General features: G+C 43.7%; 1 protein-coding gene and 1 pseudogene across 1 annotated transcript in view; both read left to right on the top strand.

Annotated features, from left to right (window-relative positions):
- Positions 1 to 21,411, top strand: part of RASL10B (RAS like family 10 member B) — a 466,401-nt gene that overhangs the window by 164,850 nt on the left and 280,140 nt on the right. The gene's annotated exons all lie outside the window — the stretch shown is intronic.
- On the top strand, positions 673 to 21,148 carry LOC146858987 (palmitoyltransferase ZDHHC11 pseudogene; annotated as a pseudogene).

Raw genomic sequence — 21,411 nt, 5'->3', positions numbered from 1 at the left:
CTGACCATTGGGCAATGCTAGCCAAGAACACCTGTTTCCCGAGGGTCGTGAATGTCTACTTTTTGTGTGGGGGTGGGGTGTATGGAATTAGAAGGAATTAACTTCTAGGCTTTCAGGAGTGAGTTAGTACGTCAGGAAAGCAGTATAATTCAGAGCAGTCTGTGGCGTCGTGCTACCTGTCTTTTCACAGGTGTACAGGAAAAATGTTTGTCCCAGGTACCCATAAGAGTGTCAGTCAGTGCATCGACTGATAGTCTGCCCAGGACTCAAGAATTCAGTGAGGGACTTGGTTTTCATCTCAATAGATGTCAATTGTAAATCCAAGATTTCAGCTGCTCTCTCAATGACTACAGTCAATGAGGTTGTCTTTTCTGTTTACGAGCCAGGGGAACAACTCATACCTGTGCTAGGGGAAGGGTCCAATCCCAAGGCCTCTTGTAGGTCCATAAAAAGTTGGCCTTCTCATACTGTGGGGGTGAATTCATCTCCATTGTCAGCAAAAGCTGGTTAACTTTGGTCAGAATCTGATCTAAAAAGTTTAGTGCACTGGAGGGACGCTGCTAGGTAAAGGTGATGTTTTGTCATAACTGGAATGAACTGGTTCTGTGCTAATTTAGGTCGAGTGAACTGGTAAGAGGCCTTGGTTTAGACGAATTTGGATAGTAGCTGAACATGGCATTAGGATGGATGTCCTCCTCTGGAATTGGGGCTGGCGTTGACGTGCCCGAAGGCTTTCACTGTGACGAGGATTTGTCGCCAGAGCAGCCCCATGACCGGAAACGGATCTGCACTCTTGACTTGAAGTGGGGCTTAACTGACTTCCTTCAGTGTTTGGTGAAGCACAGATTGGCTTCGCAATCCTGGATTGCCTTCAGATGCATAAGGGTGCACTCCTTACACGACTTGGAGTTGTGGTCTAACCCTGAACACCAGGGACATCCCTCATAGTGATTTGTCACAAACTTCTACTTGCAACAGTCCCTACTAGGTTTAAACCCTGCAAGAAGCCACCTACCACTATGTTGAAAAACATGAGGTTCAGTCTAGCACCAGGGGATAGTCTATAGGTGACGAATCTGTGGTGGGAAGTATCCATCAGAACCTCTGTGAATCACACAGGTAGCAAGTTGTGACAGACAAAGATCCCTTGCATGACTCTGGAGAGCATGCACCCATGTCAGGATTTCATCATAGCTAATGTAGGTTTTGACTCCATCTCAATGCACACACAACAATCATGAATGTACACTGAAGATATTTTTGTGCCAGGAGTAGAGACCCAGAGTGTGGTTCTATGATCAAGAGGGGCATGGTAAACATCCTTTAACACGCAGTCATTACCGTGATCTGGCTTTACAATGCAGTCTCCACTCCGACTGCGACGTTACCACCAAGTCCTTACAACGACTTGCTTTAAGGAGCGCGTTGCTGTTGCGTAGACTGGAGTTGGAATAGTAAGTTATACTATTCCAAAGTGCAGCCCACCCCCCAAGGCAAGTCACTGTAATGAATTGTGTGGTAGAGGAACGTGTGGTAACATCACCGTCACGGTAGAGACTCCGTTGTAAAGGCATGTGTGGTAAATTCATGCAGAGTTCCATCATACATCTGAGGGGCATACCATGTGTACCCTCTTCTTATCGAGGGACAGGGAACTAGATATAGGTCCAGTGGGTCGTGCTCCCGAATAGGAGATAAATCACTAAGAAGAGTCACTGTTCCTGAGAGCAGCTTCCTCTTGGGGTGGTGCTCCTCGTAGGGCCGGCGCTGCAATGCCCTACGGGTCCCCCGAAGGGTTTTTGTCTGAGATCTTTTTGGTGATCTAGCCTTATGGTGTGTGCGGGTCAGTGTACAGTGCTCTGTGAGAAGTGAATATTTGAAGATTTAAAAATGACTAGTGGGTATCTGGGGTTAATCATTTTAATAAAGGAGATCCCTCTGTCATAATCTAAAAAAAAACCAAAAGGTTAGCTGTTGCTCGAGGGTAGTTATGTCACTCCATAGTTAGAAAAGTGCAGTATTTATTGAAAAATGTGTAGGGTTAACATATTTCACTAGTAGGCGGTCTCAGGAGGAGATCCTTTGCGCTTCTTCAGGACCAAATAGAGGTTGTAAGGATAGTAGGAAAACGTGTTTCAAAGTGGCCTTATCTGTTCAAGTAGTGCCACGTGGAGGACCCAAGAAGTGGTCCAATCTAAAACGACAGAAAACGAAGAAAAGAGGGGTGGGAGGCAAAAATAATTATGTTAGATCAATCAGGTGGGCGGGATGATCTACCAGGAAGTAACAGTGGTCCTTAAATGGTGGACCGCAATGTATCTACATGTTAAAAAACCCACTATCACCGGTTTCATATTGACATTATATGAGCACAGTGACAAAAAATGTGAAACGAACAAATAGACATTATGATGGACAGATAACCCAACCGTGGACAGTGGTCGTACTGGGCATTCAGACAAACATAGCCACATATGTTTGCGTGCAATTTGAGAGCAAAAGTACTGTGTAACCGTACTGCGGCCATAGGTTTTAGGCAAATCCTTTCAACCGTAAAATGATTTCAAGGGAAAGGGAAACAGGAAAGAGGGGTGGTGGGGTCTGTTGGGCGGGGTGTTGTCTGGATAGGGGAATTAAGGAAAATAGAAGGAGAGGGAACGGACCGCTTACCTATTCAGTATAGGTAGAGTGCTCCATAAGTCAAAACGAGAGAGTGCTGGCCGTCACAATCTACATAAAAGACAAGCATTACTTATCACAGGCTTTTGTGGACTCATGGCACATGTATACTCCAGCGACGGAGCGATTGTACTCAAAGTTGTGTCGGAAGGCACCGGCTCTTGCACCTACCCGACCTGCTTGGAAAGTGAGTGGCGAGTTAGCAACGATTCTTCAAGTGTCGGAGAACACAGGGTGTGGTTGGTGGCGCACAATGGATGACGAGGGATGTATCCGCCAGCAGGGTGAGATTAGGCGGTCACTGGAGGCACCATCTTGGCACGGTGTAAAAAGTGATATTAAGAGGGAGAGCAAGGTTCATTGATCTACGAGCTGTGTTGTACGGTGTCGATAACCAACACCTTGGTACAGTGAATAATAGTGGTGTAATATTATATACCTATCAGATCGAGAAATCAAGTCTGAAAGAACGGGGGCTCATCTTTAAAGTTATCAGCCGATGATTTGTCGATGTCATAAATGGATCAACATAATGTCAAAAAAGGATCCATAGCTATGTATAAAGGAACTCAAAAAATGGGCCAACTTTAGCGGTGAGTGAATAAAAACACCTCTTTAGGGTGGTTTTATATACACATAAATTAGTATGTACCTCTCAAATTGAGCATTCACATAGTTGTGATGTTTCGGTGTTTAGGACAGTAATCAAATGTGTTAATGCCTGTCACTGATGTTTATATACAGTGTTAGAGTATCTCCAGGAAGTGGAGTCCTAATGGAGAAATATCAGAACAGAGATGTCCACAGGGTAGAGAGAAAGGTCAAAGTTAACTTTGTAGTTCTATCCATGATATCTCACCGTTTAGATCGTTGGTATGCGTCTGCAAATTAAACACCCAGCGTTGTTCTTTTCAGAATAGGGAGGTTGCATTCCAAGAGGGGTTGGCCTCCAAAATTGTCCATGTTAGTTGGTCTATGGTATGGCGTTTCTCAATGTAGTGGTTGCACATTTTCGTTGCGCTGCGGCCGCACCGGATGTTGCTCTTGTGTTCACTGATTCTGGTTTTTACTGGTCATCCCCTCATAATGTAAATTGCAGGGACATGTGATAAGGTAAACACAGTTTTTGGTGTTGCAGTTTGTATGTTCTCGTTTGGTCCAGCAAAGATCGCCTATGTGAAGGTACTTGCTGTGGCGTCTGGAGGTGCAGGCGCTGCACTTACCAAAGGGGTAATGGCCTTTAACTGTAGGTAGATACCATAGTGTTGTTTGTTGTGTTGTCTCCTTTGTCTGCGGTCGGGTGTGGACCAGCATGTCTTTGAGGTTTTGTGTTCTCTTGAAGGCGGATCTGGGACGCTCTAACTGGAGTTCTCCTTTGTTGACAATGTTTCAAAATGATGTTTTTGATTTTGTTGGATGTGGGAGTGTATGTCGTAACACACGTCATGATGTTGTCTCGTGCTTTCGGGATAGTTTCCAGGAGGGCCTCATGGTGACTTGCTTGGGGTACTTTTTGTTGTGCAGATTGTGGCTAAGAGCATCCGCTTGTAAACCGTAGTCATTTATACTACTGCAGTTCCTCCTCAGCCTCAAGAATTGTCCATATAGCAATTTCTCGCGAAGTGCCTTCGGATGGTGGCTGTTGAAAGGGAGGAGACTTTTGCAGTCAGTCGGTTTTTTGTACGTTTTGGTTTGTAATGTTCCATGATTCAGGGAGAGGAGTAGATCCAGGAAGGAGCTCTCCTTCTTAGACTTTGTGACTTGTGAACTACTCGGAGCTGACTTGGAATAAGCAATTACTATCTGCAACATTAGTTTAAAGATTGGGCAGAAACTTCTTGGCAGTGTGCCAACATTTCTGAGTCCGTGGATATTGCACCAGTGTTGATGAGAAACCTTTTTTTTTGTGGTATCAATTAACAAACTCCCCATGCAAGGTTGTTAACCAGAAGACTACCAGGAGAAATTCCTAGAACCTGCTTCGAGGGTCAAAGCTGACTGCCCTTACACCAGGAAGAAACTGCTCGGAGGGAGAGGGCTGTTGAAGAGCCAAGGTGGAAGGAGCTGAAGATGCCCACTGCCACATCAGGAAAGGACCTGTCTTGCTTTGCAAGGGTAAAGCCCAAGGTTCCTGAAGTGACTGGGTAGTGCAAGCGTAACAGTGTATTCCGGTGATCGCAAGAAGCCATGAGACTCTTAAAGAAGACCAGACAACAGTTCAGAAAACCTGGAAAGAAGCCATTGAACTCTTAATGAAGAACAGAATGCAGTCCACAACCCCCTGGAAGTTTGCAATCCAGAAGTGTTAAACCTGAGCCATGTCTAAAATGTTGGATTTCCAGACTTCTGGAGGACATGGACCAAGGGCAAAGGCGCGACTTCGCTGAGCAAGAAAATCAAGTTGGTCCCACTCAGAGCCTTTTGGTGCTTGAAAACCCTGTTCAGTGACCCTTGAGGCTAGCTTGTCCGACTATAGTATAACTTACCCGGATACAGTTTTCAGCCTTGCCAGGCTGGAAGATTTTAAGCTCCAAAAAAAGAAACTATGTCCGAATTAAAATATATTGACCGGGCGAAGGCACAAAAGTGTCCAACTATTGAGGGGACTTCTCTGGGTGTGAATTTTGAACTTTTTTCCACCCAAAAAAACAGTGGTTTCAGTGGGCCCACGTCCAGCGATTTACTACTTTGTGAGGGCTTCCTAGGATACAGGCTGTAACCTTGCCCCAGTGGAGGATTTTGACTTCCATTTCAGAGAGTAAGTCAGAAGGTAAAACCTTTGATGGGTGCAACCTGTGCTCCATCCATCCGTCAGTCTGCAATCGCACTTCGGTTACGGTCACACGCAAACAGTACCTTCTAATGGTACTTTCTCTTGGCACTTTTTCTCTAAGGTAAGCCTGCCTGCTTTGTGCAATAGCTGATACGTGTTGAGCTTGGGTTGAAATTACTGAAACCTTGTGTTGTACTTAACATACAACCATGATCATCATCAAGAGAATAAAGACAATGTTCTTCTGGGGCATGGTTTAAAAAATCTGGGAGTATAGAGATATTCCCTCTTGGCATCAGAGGCTTGAGTGTGATATACCAGCTTAATGGAGCTACAAAAATAGCCTCACCTCATTGGTAATTTTATGAACTGTTCCAATCGATTCAGTACTTGACTGGATAAGGGTGCGGATCTAAGATCGAGGAGCTCAGAGTCCAGACAGCATCAACATCGTGATGGAGCAAAGGCTCGTAGAAAAGAGACTTGTTCGTAAGCAATCCGCTCCTTTAAGTCATTAACAAGTTACTAAAATGTATTTGTGTAAAACTAATGCGCACCACACAAACACGCAGGTTAGTGAAGCTTGCTTATGTGTTTACTAACGTTAACAACACAAACGAAGGACCAAAACTGCGAATCTTTATTGTGCATGCGTCAATTGCATCTACGCAGTATGATGAGCTAATTCTTGGAGGGAAAATCTTGCGCATGAGCAGAAGGCACTAAAATGGAGTCTTAAAGACTCGCGTGCATGGTATCTGCTTAGCTGAAACGGAAACGAGCTATTTTACTAATGCTAATACGGGGAAAGAATTAATACATAAAGGGGAATAGTAGAGTTGGGTGGTATACAGGGAGACCATATATTTTTTGAAGTAACCTTTGTCTTTCTGACTTTATCACTAGTGCACATTTGGGCCTCTCATGTATAACTGAAGTAAGCTGTGTCATGTGATGACTGCGCATGACTAATGAAAGTGAACCCGGAATTATGAATCGGAGTTTGAACAACAGCTAAGGTCGCAAAGTGTCCCAACCTGAGAACGGACGGTGAAATGTTCAACCGAATGGACCTACATGTTAGATTTTTAACAAATGTTGCAGATGAAATATGAATGCGGGTGGGAAATAAAATTATGAATAAAAATTAAGGGGAGGGATTTGTGAACAATAGTTTAACTGAATCTGATGACATGTAAGCATGGTGTGATGATCTTTCCCCTTTGCCTGACCAATTAGATTTCCTATTTTTACGATATTGAAACTTTAGTGGGTGGTACATGAAGAACAAAAGGTATAATTGAGGTAGTTTTTAGTTAGTGAGGAAGATTTGCTGAATGATGTAGAGCTCGGGATGCTGTCGTTGTAGCGGGTGATGCTGATGCTAGGAGAAATGCTGTGAGATGCAGATGAAGAGCCGAATGCAGAATTTTCTATCCTAATTTAATTGGGTTAGATAAGAAGCTCGCAGAAGAATCTCGAGGAGAGGAAGAAGAGAGTGTCAGAGAGGGGTGTGGTGCAATCGTTGGTATTAGAGAGGTCAACTGTCCTGTCCTGAAGTCTTTGACGCTTAACTATCCCAGGGGACCATTACCAACCCTTTGGCCAGGGGGTTGGTCTTCACACCATTCTTGATAATTATATTTTTCACGTTATTTGCAGAAGTTCTTTTCTCTCTGTCCTCTCCTTTTCTGAGCATTGATCATTCCGTGAGTTCAAAGTATGTGCTTAATGATTAATTAATTGAATTTTCTCTCCTAAGAATGATGGTGATTGCACTGTGTATTTGAGATGGTTCACAAGCATTTTAAATTTTAGATAAAGATTTTAAACTTTCCCGAGTCTATTGTTATTTACTTAAATGAAAAGAGAGAGTTAGTGTTCATTTTTACTATCAACTAGTTCAACTAATGGTCCATCGACCAGAGGAAACAACTTTTTGATCAGTGAATGGTTAGTTAGGAGTAAGAAATAACTAAACCTAAATTGTGAAAACATAAACTTTGACTCCAGTGGTTTACTCAAATTACGTGTGTTTATGGGCCCAGTTGAGTATATGGTAGTGGAGTATCTGTTGTTTGTACACCGCTGGATCAATCGCACTGCCTAGTATTAGTGCTCTCTTAGTCAAAAGTAAGATTTTCAAGCATATGAGAAGTGCTCCAAGAGGCAATTTTTTATTTTGCCTGGCTTGCCAAAAATCTTCACACAATTCCTGGATTACGACATTATAAGCTGTTTCTCTGGTGCATGTTTGTATTTTTACAGTTCTCCTCCTTTTGCTCCTGATCCTGTCTCAGCTTTTTAGGTTTCGCCTGAGCCAGCACATGTGCTGCTCTGGTGAGACTTTTAGTATGTGGGCTTCAGAAAATGCTACCACACGCTTTTGCTTCTGGCCTAGAGCTTGCTGTTGCAGGCACGCGCTTATGAGCAGAGGCACCATCTGTCTTTCCTCTCTCGCCAGCAGCGCATGTTTTGGCCCCCACTCCCTTCGGTCGCGGGGTTTGTATTTCAGTGGTTTGTCGATCACTTTCACTTTCGTGGCCGCGCGGCCGCATCAGTTTCACAGCCGCACGGCCAATGCTCCTTCATACTGTTTCGCTCTCTCCCTTACTCTGTCCATATCAGTCTAGCGTGCATCCTTTGCTGATAATGTTTGAAGCAATGTGGTAGTTGTGTTCTAGCTCATTTTCCCTGCGTCCAATATTTCTGTGACAAGTTTGTACGTGGGGGCCACCCTAGGGCTCTTTTACTCGTCTCCAATTAGCGTGCTTCGTTCACAACTAATCCACTTTATCGCCGCATCCCCTCTTTCAAGCCCGGTCAGCCTGTATTTTTCTGCGCGTTCATTAATTCATCCTCGAGTACATTACAGAGCCGGCCGCTGTCCACAGCGCCCGAGTGCAACAACTTCTCCCCCTCCTCCTTTGAAATGCTCATTGCAGCCGGGCTTATCAGTGGCGCAAGCCGGAGCGGGAGGATCGCCTTTCATGTGTCCCAAGCTCCCCCCTTACGAGGAACACATTTCAGAGACTCTGAAAAGGCGGAAAGGTAGTTCTTTTAATGTGCAGCTCCCAACTGTAAATACGAAGAGACTTGACACCACAGAGTGAAGCTACTGTCCAAAAATGTACCTGAGAATAAACTGCGCATTTCTTTTACAGCGATCTGTGTAGCAGTGCATATGACATTAAAAATCCGCCGGTTAAATTAGGTGCATTTAGAAAACGGAGGTCCAGGCTCCTTACTAGCCGGAAGACCGTTTCTTTTCTTTATTGCGTGTTCGTGGATGAGCCCAGAGGGGTATGCATGCATCTCTTATCATGTTGGTAGTTCTGTCTCAGTGAAGTGCATCATTGTCGTACATGATGGGCTATTTTACATCTGAAAATGACACTCCATCACCACCATTTGTGACGCATTCCATTATTTATATCATGTTTGCACTGGGTGCAAAATGCAGTGCTTTTTTGTTTGTTTTTTTCAATGTGAAACACGGTGGTTCACTTTATAGAGAGGGGCGAAAAATAATTCTTTGAAATCCCTCGCAACTGCACCCGGACCAGCAGCGTCCCTGCTTCTTGCGGCTGCTGATGGAGAAATACAAATTCAGTCCACGTGGTGCCTTTGGCAAAGCCAGTAGATCTGGCTTATCATGAAAACACAAGCCCGACAGATTTTTTTTCGTTGAAATCTGTTTTTATTGGTTATACTTTTTCACTTTCCCATTTTACAAATACAGCTATTAACTGGAGTAGGATAAAATATAAAGTCAAACATGTTGCCGCTTGTTGGGCAGACTCCCACCTTTCATGCACCTTTCATGCAGTCACATACCCTCCCCCGCATTTTTCAAACAAGCCAGACCTATTTTTTTTAATGCTTTTAAAGTCTGTATGTTTTCATAAGCATGACCATGATAAAGTTCTGTTGAGGAGGCATATACACTAGTTTTAAACAAAAAGAAATAATGTAATAACTAAATGTAGTCAGTCACATAACCAAGAATCCGTCAGCAGATCACCTGGATGCCAAGTCGTCCCGCCGTGGGAATTGAGGAACTTGACACTGACCTATATAGAGAAGAATAACTGAGCATCTCAACAATGTAATGACAAGTCCAAAGGGGAGTCAGTGCTCCCAGGTGTAAGGCATCAAAGGCTCCTCTGCTTCAAAGCATATCAAAAGGCATACAGAAAAAAAGTATTGGCATAGCCAATAGGTCTAGCCTTTGGGACCTTATAAGTGTTTAGCCTGCAACAGTTAATGTTGTTGCAGTAAGGATATTGTGCTGCATAACTAAATGCTTATAAGGTCCCAAAAGCGAGACCTATTGGCTATGCCAATGCTTGTTTTATTTTGTCAGAGGCAATTAGCTTTGCAGTTTGTGGGTAGGGCATACACTTTTCTCCTAAAGGCTGACCTGCCACACGTTTCAAGGCTTCAATACTGACCTGTCCTCCATCGACCTTCTATTATTATTTTATTTCTGCTGCAGCTTTCTGACTCAGGAACTGCTGAGTCGAGTCACTGAATCAATAGATCTAACTATATATAGGACTGGTGCAGCGAATATCACCTCCTCCTGCCACTTCGGATAATTTTGTCCTCTCATTCACAGCTACCATGTAAGTGACTGTTCTTTCCACAGCAAGTTTGGCCTGTTCGTTTTAATCTTCTCCTCCCTTGTCTTGTTTAACAGTGGAAATAACTCTGCTGGGCGCAGTGAGCATAGGACGTGCCAAAGCATCACTGTAAATATTCCATGCTTTGATCACATATTTTGATAGGGCTGACTGTGGTGGCCTCAGGGCTGAAATGGCTACTGATGGAAAATGATTTACCAAATCTTTGGTTCATTCCGATGAGTTTTCGATGCTGATTCACAATGGTTTGGTGAAATTGAGTAGATTCTTAATCCACGTGTACGTCTATGCTACTTCCCATAAATTCGTTTAGGTCACATGAGAGGTCAGGTGGTGGACGTAAATGTATGTGAATCACAAAATGGTTTTGTTCCATGATAAGAAAGCTTGTGGGAATTATTTTGTTTGTGAGCTGTAATAAAGGAAAACTTTCCCCATTTAAGAAACCCAGTTTCATGAGTGTAGTAAAAATATGATTTCTTTCAGTCTTCCAAGTGAAAAGCCACTATCCTCATATTTTTTGAAGTTACAAAATTGTCCCTTTTAACTGGAGGAAGTGTCCTTTTTTATAACTAAATGATAGAAACATCCGCAATTGTTCCCACATATTTTGCTACTTTAAAGTCCTGACCAGGTAGATTACATGAAGTTTCCTTTTTGTGACTAATTAAACCTGCTGTAAAATTTGCTCCTTTGTAGAGTATCATTGTCTGACCTTCCCTCCTCTTTAGACATGGCATTCACTGACTGCAGCTGTTTGTCATAATTGAAGTGTAGGTCAAGCGCCAGAATTACTAATTTGTACTTCTCTGCTTTTGTGAATCGGTTGCATTTTAGTGGTGTAAATTACAATCAATAGGTACATATACTTCATGGAGCCAGGGTGTCTTTTTCTGATCCAGCTAATGTCATTACTTTTACACACTTTTAAAAATACTGATTTGTCTTTTTTTTATTTAAAAAATAAAATAAAAAATACGTTATTAAAAAGCTCGTTCTGCACCACTTTCTTTGGGAAAAGCTTGAGGCTTTTTGTGCCAGAGTTGAGTGCATGCGCATTCTGGTGCTGTTATGTTTTTTTTACTTGTCTTAGGAAAGTCCGTAATTGGGTACCACGTCATGGATGTTAATCCCTTCCTATATTTCATATACGCCTGTACCGAATTTAATTTTTTTGTAACTCCAAAGTGAAACCTATTTATATGCTTATAAAGTAGGTTAAAGGGAAAAAAAGCGGTGACGCTTCTCTCTAAAAAACGAAACAATTAAAGAAATATATCTTAGCAGTCCCTGCGAAATAACATTCATGATGCAGGGGCCAGTTTATATAGAGCAAATGTAAACTGCATTGTAATGCAACAAGATATATACTTACAACCCTCTTCGTAAAGTTATTTGCATATGTAAGTGTGTTTGCATGTAAAACTAGCCTCTGTAAAGGCCAACAACACTCCCGAAGGTAGCTTTACACTCGAAAAAAGATTCACGCACACGAATATTTTGGTGTAGATAAATTAACTCTGAGGGTAGATGAATACATCCCAGGACAGGAATGCCGTAGAAAATGTGTCCTATGTACAAATGTGTTATTTTGTGACTAACCTCACATTTCTTTCCAAACATTACTTTTTGCCTCTAACCTCCTGTATTTTTGATGCTGTGCTGGATTTCCTTTTTTGCTGGCTTAGATGCTTTGGGCACTTTGCCGCTGCTGATCAGTGTCAAAGTGCAAGTGCTCCCTATGTAAATTGTTATCATGATTGGTTCTCCCTGATTGGCATATTTTATTTACTGGTCAGTCCCTAGTAAAGTGCACTGAGTGTGCCAGGGCTGACAATTCAAATACTTCTTGTGGGCCTGCAGCACTGATTGTGCCACCCACATGAGTAGTTCTGAAACGGTAACTCAGACCTACCACTGCATTGTCTGTGCACAGTTGTTAACTGCCATGTCGACTTGGCAAGTGCACCCACTTGCCAGGCCCTAACCTTCCCTTTTCTTACATGTCAGTCACCCATAAGGTGGGCCCAAGCTACCCCTGTGGGCAGGGTGCAGTGTATGTGAAAGGTTACCTGTTCACATAGGACAGAATGGGAAAGTTTGTTTATAACCACTTATAAACATAACTGCCCCAGGGAACAAGGTAGGAAAATAAAGTTTAGTGTGCCTGAACTTAAAATGGTAAAATGCATCTTTTAGTGAGGGTAATTTTACATTCTGTGTTTGAAAATAACTCTTTTAGAACGTAGGTATTTTCTTGTTTAGTCATCCAGTGTGCCTCTGCTAGTAAGTGGATTAACTGTCTGGGTTTGGAGTGTCAGGGGCTGGGTAGGAGCAGTGGCTCCAGAGAGCCTGATGAGTCAGGCCTGGGCTGAATAGACCTGGGCTGCATTTACAGTGGGGGAGAAGATTTCCTTTCACCTGAATGGGCCAGGTTTGATTTCCACAATGGTGTCTCCACCTCCTGCCAGGAAGCTGCACCAGAGAGGACATAACTTGTTTTGACTTGGCATAGGACTTCTCTGCACAAAGAAAACAAAGACATTTGGGGTATAAGTATTAGATCTAAAAACCCTGAACTTTGTTTCTGGAATCAAGAGGAACTTTTGCTGAGAAGAGCTTGAGAAACTGAGGAGAAGTACTGCCCTTGCTGTGTGTCTGGGGATGACCAGCAGTTTCTGTTCTGCCAAAGAAAGGAGAAGGACTTTGCTGTGTGCTGTGTCCCCTGCTTAAGGAAAGTCTCCAAGGGCTTGAGTAGAGCTTGCCTCCTTATTTTGAAGTCTCAGGAACACAAAGACTTCACCCCCAGTCCTCCTGAACTTCCTTGCTGGGAGTTCGGACCTGCCACGAGTTGCCTGTGACTGTGTTGGGCCTCTGTAGGTTGTTTCTGCTGTTGGGAGCTGGAAAAGCAACGCAACGACATGGAAATCGATGCATCGCTCTTCTTGCGACAGCTTTCCAACGCAACGCCGTAGAGGGAGAAGAATCTCCCAGCATCGCCGCTCTGCTGCCGAAACAGACGCAGCGCCTGTCGCCACAGCAAGAATCGACACATCGAGGGATCACGGCTGAAAGGGTTGACGCCAAGCCGCATCGTTCGCCGACGCATACCAGATTGCCACGCATTGTCCCTGTGTGGCAAGTTTTCCCCGACGCATCACCCGAGAATCGGACTCATCCGAAAATCGACGCATCGCTTCCCTCTACAGACCGGACCCGACTCATCGCTCCCCTGTGTATTGCATTGTATTGTATTGTATTGTATATTGCTTTTATATAGCGCGGCTGTCACCCAACGGGTATCCTGGCGCTTGGAGACAAGATGATAAAAACATAATACGTGTTCAGTCAGCTGGACAGAAGAAGGTGCTATCTGTTCTTGGCGAAAAGCCAGGTCTTGAGGCCCTTTCTGAAACCCAACAAGGATCCGGCCAATCTCAATTCTCGAGGGATCTTATTCCAAAGGCATGCGGCTGCCGTGCTGAAGGCCCTGCCACCCATTCTCGCTAGTTTAGTTTTGGCGACGGAGACTAGTCCTTGATTGGATGTACAGCGGAACTGTCGCATTGCATCCACGAGGGTCTCAGGAACCGATGCATTTGTTTGTTTTTCAACGCTTCCCATCGCTGCGGCTGTTTGGCTTGGTGAATTTTGTCGCAGCGACGGGTACTTTGCAAGAAATCACGCATCCAAAGTTTTCTATGGACTCAATTGCTAAAACCTTTTGAAAGTCATTTTTCTTAAAACTGTATGTTGGATTTTTGTCGTTTTGGTCTCGTCAAGCTTAGATAAAGATACTTTATTTTTTTCTAAACAGGTGTGTTATCACTGTGTTACGGTGAGTGTTGGTACAAATACTTTACACATTGCCTCTGGGATAAGCCTGTCTGCTCGTGCCAAGCTACCAAGGAGGTGAACAGGGGTTATCTAAAGTGTGTATCCCCCTTACCTTGAACTAGATGCAAGGGTCCCTATTTGGACAAAGGTACCTACCTCTGCCAACTAGAGACCTCAATTTCTAACAATTCCTGATTTGGAAACTGCTGAATAATTTACTTATGTTTAGGTTAGCAATCCATACCTTTCCAGCTTAGACATAGGGAACTGAACACACCCCAGAATTCGTCGAGGTTTAGAGCAAGGGATTAACCAATGCGGAAAATATCTTCCCTTTTGAGGAAACAATGTCATTGCACACATGGGAAGGCGTTTCTGCATGCTCACTTGTATACTGTGTAAAATAATTTCATATACAGAAGTGTCTCCTCATGGTTGTATAGTGAAATTCATAGAAGCTTTCCATATGAACTCTTAGGAGCCTTTGTGAATTCTATAATGTGCTGAATCGGATATGAAGTGTCTGAGAAAGGCCATTGGATAATTAATTCCTACTCAAATTGAAAGTAATCTTTACTGGATAAACGGCCCCACTGTTGTCAGGTTCCACCTAAGCACTTTCTGAACTCATCTTATGCCAATAAATGGTAAGAAGTCACCAGGGTTACTCACTTGGAGATCAGAAGGGGTTGGGGAGCAAGGTGGGGCAATAGATAGGGAGAAGTGATGTAATGAAGTATAATAGCTAGAGAAGTAAAGAGATAGCCAGGTGAAGTAATGGAGAGAAAATGAAGTAGAGTGTAGAGGGAGAAAAGATAAATTGGGAATGATTAGGAATCGTGATGAAAAACCAGGATGAAGCTAGAAGGAAAGGGCTGAGGGACAAAGAGGAGGTACGCGATAAAAACAGCAAAAAAGAACATGGGAAAGTGAGGTGCGAGAAGTTCATCTAGTCCTGGTTTTCCTTTTCACTCACTTTTGTGTAGTTTTGTATTTTCAGTTTTAAACATAAGACTACAAGTACCAAAACAGAAAGAAAATCAGGCTTTAATGGAATACTTGCACGTTAAGTAGGGCAGCTTAAAATCTGTGAGGGAAGATGGATGCTAGGAGGAAATGAGGCAGGTTGAGAGAGAGAGATGGATGGTTGGAGTGAGAGAAACTGAGCAAGGCAAGAGGATCGATGATATGAGAGAAGGAGTGCAAGGAGGTGAGACGTAGGTGATAAGTAGTGCAAGTTAAGGGAGACAAAAAAATATTCTAGTGGGAAGGAAGGCAGCAGGATAATGTTTAAAGACAGCGAGGATGCATGTGGAATGGGAGACAATGGCAGGGGATCTGAAATCATCCCACATCGGATGTGAAGATATTATCTAAAATGTTTTTTTAATGTACTTTTTATACGGAGCGTATATAGAAATTTAGATCCAAAATACATATATAAATACAAAAACTAAGGAGTACAGTTCCTAAATCTACACAGCCAATGCATGAAATAAAATGTAAACAAAACCTTTTATTTAATTATATTAGCGGGGATCTTAACACAATAGTTTTAAAAAACATTTTCTCACAACTTGAACATTATCTTCATTGTTCCCATTCAAGACACATATAATTGTTTATGATGTTTTCTAGTGTCATTTTTAACAGCCATTCCGAAAATGTTGGTATTGATTTAGACTTCCATTTTTGTAATATCAATAAAAGAACCCTACGCATGGAAACATAAATCAGCTTTCTAGTTGATAACCCCATTGTGGATGAATACTCGGTAGAATTATTGCAGAATCTCTTAGTAATGCAAAATTCAGATTGTTTCTACAATATTTGAAAACTGCATGCCAATAATAGTCTATTTAGACGGGCAGCAGAATAGTTTGATTTCTGCTGAATCATATTGAAAACAATTAACTGATTATTTGGGCGTACTCTTATTTAAACTTGTTTGCATACAACAAATTATCCATTTTGCATAAAATACCCTTCTACTTTAATTGGCCGCTCTTAAAACTGAAAAGCTAATCCCATTGATTTTATTCTACATATCTTTTTTTTTTTGTAATTTATTTTATTATTTTTTTTTAAAACATTCAACTGCAAGACACAGCAAAGCAATGTTACATTACACACACTCCATTTTTTTAGCAAGCGACCATTGGCATCAATGTCGAACAGTACAGACATCCGAAATATCAGATTATGAGCCTAACACCACCACAGGCTACTCTCCCCACTAGGTGCATCTACAAATAGTCATGCCATTTGGGACTATGTAACGTTGAAGCAGATAACATATGCATTCAAAATATAAGTACTGTGGACTTGTACTCATTTGTTGGACTCTGCATGACATAAATCTAGTGTGTCATCGTTATTGACAGAAGAAGTATGTTGGTAAGTATTGTATAATTCCCAGAAGATTTTGGGTCTATTGCGTGGGGGGATTAGCTCGCAGAAAAGTTCTGTCTGCGTGCTGCAATATGTCATGTCCCCTTTCCACTGCGAGAGTGTGGGTAGTGGTCCGCGAGACCAATTAATCGCCACCCTGCGCTTAGCCATCAGCATTCCCATGTCAATTAAACGGCGAACCCCTTTGGGTATTGGCTTGGAATAGCCCAATAACACCCGCATTGGGTCAGGCACCAGGGTTATTTTAGTGATGCAGCTTAATTCGTTAAAAACAGATACCCAAAATGCCACTAAGGCGTAAAGTAGTGGCGACAAGGGGCAACCTTGTCGCGTGCCCCTGGAAATGTGTATTGGGTCTGTTACTATGTTGCCTATTTTTATTCTGGCCGTGGGTTTACTATATAGGATGCCTAAGAGCTGGAGGAAGACAGGTCCCACTCCCATCCTAGTCAGCACATGTGACATAAACGTCCATTCTACAGAGTCAAAAGCCTTCTTTATATCTAGGAAGACTGCCGCTGCCGGTGTTTCCGGGTTAATGTGCTGCAGGGCACCAAATATGGTGTGTAAGTTATAAGTTAGATTCCTTCCGGGGACGAACCCCGCTTGTTCCGGTGCAACCAAAATTGGAACTAGTGGGACCAGTCGATTAGCGAGGATCTTTGCAAACAACTTTGTATCTACATTGAGCAGGGACAAAGGACGATACGAGGCGTAGTCCTCCGAGGACTTACCGGCTTAAGAAGAGCCACTATCGCAGCTTCTGACATTGTGGGCGGCATATTTCCGGTGACACATATGTCATCAAAGAGCGCAGCTAGGTGCGGAAGCAATAAGTCAATAAATGTCCTATAGAATGTAACAGTGAGGCCATCAGATCCCGGGGCACTCCCTGCGTGCATGCTAGACAAAGCCAGTAGTATTTTGTCTCTCTCTATGGGTCTCATAAGGAATTCCCTGTGCATGTTAGATAGCCACGGTAATTTGATATGCTCCAAATAATCAATTGTATCTTCGTCTGTAGCAGCGTTACGGGAGGCATACAGTCCAGAATAGTAGTTGAGTAACTGTGCTAACACTGCTCCTGGCCTCTCGCTCTCGCCGTATGCCCTAGCAGTGGCATATTCGCCCAGATGCTTAGTCTTGTCATCCGCCGGCGTATTGTATTCTCCCAGTAACTCAGCAAGCTCCCTCTCTAATGTATCGTCCGTATCCAACAGTAGGCGGCTTTCTAGGATCTTAATCTTCCCCTCTAATTCTGTTAGTCGGTTGCGTATGGAACGAAGAACCCCCGAGTGCTTTGAAATGGTGATACCCCGGATGTAAACTTTAAAGGATTTCCAGACAATTTGATAGTCATCAACAGAGCCCACATTTTAATAAAAAATTATCTCTATAGCCTCGGCTAATTCATCTTTGAATACTGCATCTAGTAGGGCGGGAAACGCCAGGAGAATGGGGAGATGCACCTGCACGGTGTGTCTAGCACCAAAAGAATCGGAGAATGATCAGAGAGTGTACGCGGTAGTACCTGACAAGTGCGGATCGTGTCGCAGAGTGAATTAGTAGCGAGCCAATAATCTATACGAGTGTGTATTTTATGATATGCAGAATAGTGTGTGTAGCCCCCCGTGTGCGGCTGCTTCCATCGCCATACATCGTTTAAGTCAAATCTAACCAACATGCTTTCAAGCTCCCGGGCTGCTGCGGTGGTGCGTCGTACAGGACCCCCCGATCTGTCCAGATTGGGGTCACGAACCAGGTTGAGCCTCCCCCCCCCATAGCTGGGAGACCCCGCAGTGACAGCGCACGCTTTGGGCTAGTGCGGAAAAAAATTCCAGGTTGTCAAAATTTGGACCGTATATATTTACCAAAAGTAGATCCATGCCCCTCCCACTGCACCTAGTAAGAACATACCTGCCTTTCAGTATCAGTAGCCAGCGGAGTGATGGTGAGAGCTGCCTTAGGGTTGACCCCTGTGAGGACCCCTCGCGCGTGTGGTGAAGCCTGACGCATGGATGTTCCCAAGTAGGCCTCTACAGCTTAACATAGGGGAATTAAGTGGTAGATGCGTTTCCTGCAGTAGTGCCACGTCTATGGAGTGCCTCTTCAGATAGGAAAGGACTTTGCGGATTTTCCTATAATCGTTCAGCCCTCGGACATTACATGTGAGTGCTTTGAGTGTGCCAACCCCTGAATCATGCCCGTTGTCAGTTAATCGTGTCGTGGGATCATTCAGTGTCACCTTTTCTCAGCATTGTATAGTATAATAGAACTTTGTAATAAGCAGGACTGCCTGATTCTAGCATATAACATTGCCTGTGTCTCAACCCCCTTCCACCTCCTCCCCACATCAAGGCCCCCCCAACCAGGACCTGAAGGAAAATAATTCCCCAATATACCCCAAAAAACAAAGCCTTTATATTGCTATTCTAACCAAAGTGTAACCCCCCCCTCGCTATACCCTCCGCCAAAATGCGTCAATAACAATCTCCCCGATGTGTGTTTTGCTCGTGGGCGGAGGTTGCCAACAGTGTAATATCGTTCTAACTGTTGGTAGATAACGGGCCATACCGCACATCAACTTAACAGTATTACACATTAGCGTGAGGGGTAAGTATCTTACAATCAGCTTATCGGTGTTACCAATGAAATGACCATGTCCGCCCTGAAAACGTACTCTAGGATGTCCAGCTCCAAGAGGTGATAGCAATACTCAGGCTATGCTACGTTACCAACAGTTAGGTTCCCCAAGTAGCCCTTCCAGTGCCCACCGATGCCTTGGAGAAGATCACAGTTTATATTACAATTTCCAGCCCCCACAAGCAAACGTTCCTTATCTGAGTTGCGGTCAGTCGAGTGTTTAGTCCTGCTCCTCCAATGACCCTCCTGACGCTCCAAACTCTGCGTCCATATTTGGGTCGCGCCGCTGCTCTCTGGTCCAGTCCTTTATTGCTTTTTGGGTCCGTGAAAATTAGCGACCTGCCTTGTCGATTGACACGGAGGCGTGCCGGGTACAGCTTTGCATAATCTATATTCTTCTCCTGTAACTGTTTCTTGAGAGGGATAAACTGGTGACGCGCCTCTTGGACCTTCATGGTAAGATCGGGAAACAAGGCAAGCGTAGATCCCTCATAGTTAGGCTTTCCTGTTTTCAGTTTCTATTTTTGGTAAATTCTGGTGGTGTTTTTTCAGTGTTTTCCAGTGATTTCCATACCTCAAAAAAACAGTGCTTTTCAGTGTTTACTCATTTTCGCGCCATAAGAAACAAATGAAACAGTGTTTTGCCGGTGTTTATGGAATACTTTGCTTTTATGATAGATTTTTCCATTTTTCTTCAGAAATTGTATACTGCTCTACATTTCAGAAGCTTAATACAGTCATTAAAAAAATTCCATTGTCCTTTGATTCTGTAGCTCAGATTGAACAAGCATTTGCAATGCAATAGGTCTCACGTTTATGCGACTTTAAGCTATTGGCATTGTAAATGACAAAGCCTTTTATTTATGTTTTAAAAACAAAAACAAAAATAAAAGGCATTGTTATTTGCAATGTCAATAGCGTAAATACAAGACCTATTGCAAATACTTGTTTAAAATGAAAGCGTGAATTGGTCACTCAGCAAGTGTTTGTCAATAAATATACGTAGAGAACTTTTTTTTAATGCTATTATGAAATTGCAGTCTCCCTGCTGAATCCGCTGCCAGGAACGCAGCTCACAAGACACTAGTGTGGGCTCTGCATACATACCTCTGCTGCCTCATGGGTGGAAGGATGCAGCCTATGTATTCACTGGAATACTCTTCGCTGGACACTTTGTCACACATCTTGTCGCCATCACGGTGGACCCCGCAGACCCCAATGTCCTGGCCAAGAAAAGTTACTGCCGCCCCATGCCGGTTCTGGACCGCTCCAAGCACAAGCACGTCATTCAAAACCTTCACTGCTACCTGTGCCAAGTCGACGTGGGGCCTAGGGCCAAGCACTGTAGCGCCTGCAACAAGTGCATCTCCGACTTCGACCACCACTGCAAGTGGCTGAATAATTGTGTGGGAGGAAAGAACTACTGGTTTTTCTTCGGCGCGGTGGGGTCTGCCGTCCTTGGGAGTCTTTCTCTTGACGATGGTTGTGAACCCATTGGACCTCCGCACAGCGCCGCAGTTTGAGGGAGTGACCTCAAACACTACTTGGTTAGTCTTTCTTCCGGCTGCTCCAGTTGAGACGACTGCAGCAGGAATTCTGGCCATAGCAGTTATCACTGTGATATTGGGCATCATACCTATTTTGCTGGTTGGACACTTGCTGGTATTCCATCCAGAGGCGCAACTAGAGGCAAATTTCGGGGAGGGGGGGGGGCTAGGAAAATATTTGGGGGGGGGTTGATTATTCAAGCAAAAGGCAGAGTGGAGCTGCAGGGGCTCTAAGCAGGGGTGAAAACCATAAAAGCCTCATTAACAAGCCAAAGGTCTTTTAAAGACCTGTGAGTACTCGGGTGCGGCTGTGTGTGCGCCGGGAAGCTGTCTCATCCCGGGCTGCCAAACACGACGGGGAGGGCTGAAGCACCTACGACTATATGGTGCACCAGCGAAACACCCAGAGCATCAGAGACAGGAAGAATTTCAAGGAGGCGCAAGTGACGTCAGACGGTACATTGGCTGATACAGTAGGCACCCCCAAAGAAACAGACCTCCCTCTGTCCACTAGATCAAGTGGCCTTCTGTATCATGATAGCGGACTTATTTCTCTTGGGCAACCGGATGGAATATGTACAGATGTCGTTGATGCCACGTCTCTCGCCTGAACCTAGACCTGCAGATGCTGCAAACCAGGAGTGAACCCAGCAATTGTGAAAGTTCAGGAACAAAGCAGTACAATAACGACATTTGTTTGATTATGGCTTAATCCCACATTTGTATTTTATACAGGAATTCCCTTTATGTTTAATCTAACCGCCTAGAGATTTTATTTGGATGTGTCCGGCATGTACAGAAGTTGTTGTATCCTGCCCGAAAGCCATTAGGTGCCTCCGTAGAAGATAGTAGTTGACACTGTAGGGCTAACTAG

Source organism: Triturus cristatus, chromosome 3_2, assembly GCF_964204655.1.
Source record: "Triturus cristatus chromosome 3_2, aTriCri1.1, whole genome shotgun sequence".
Lineage (NCBI taxonomy): Eukaryota > Metazoa > Chordata > Amphibia > Caudata > Salamandridae > Triturus > Triturus cristatus.
The sequence above is the reverse complement of the archived record's forward strand: the minus strand, read 5'-3'. Positions and strand labels throughout refer to the sequence as shown.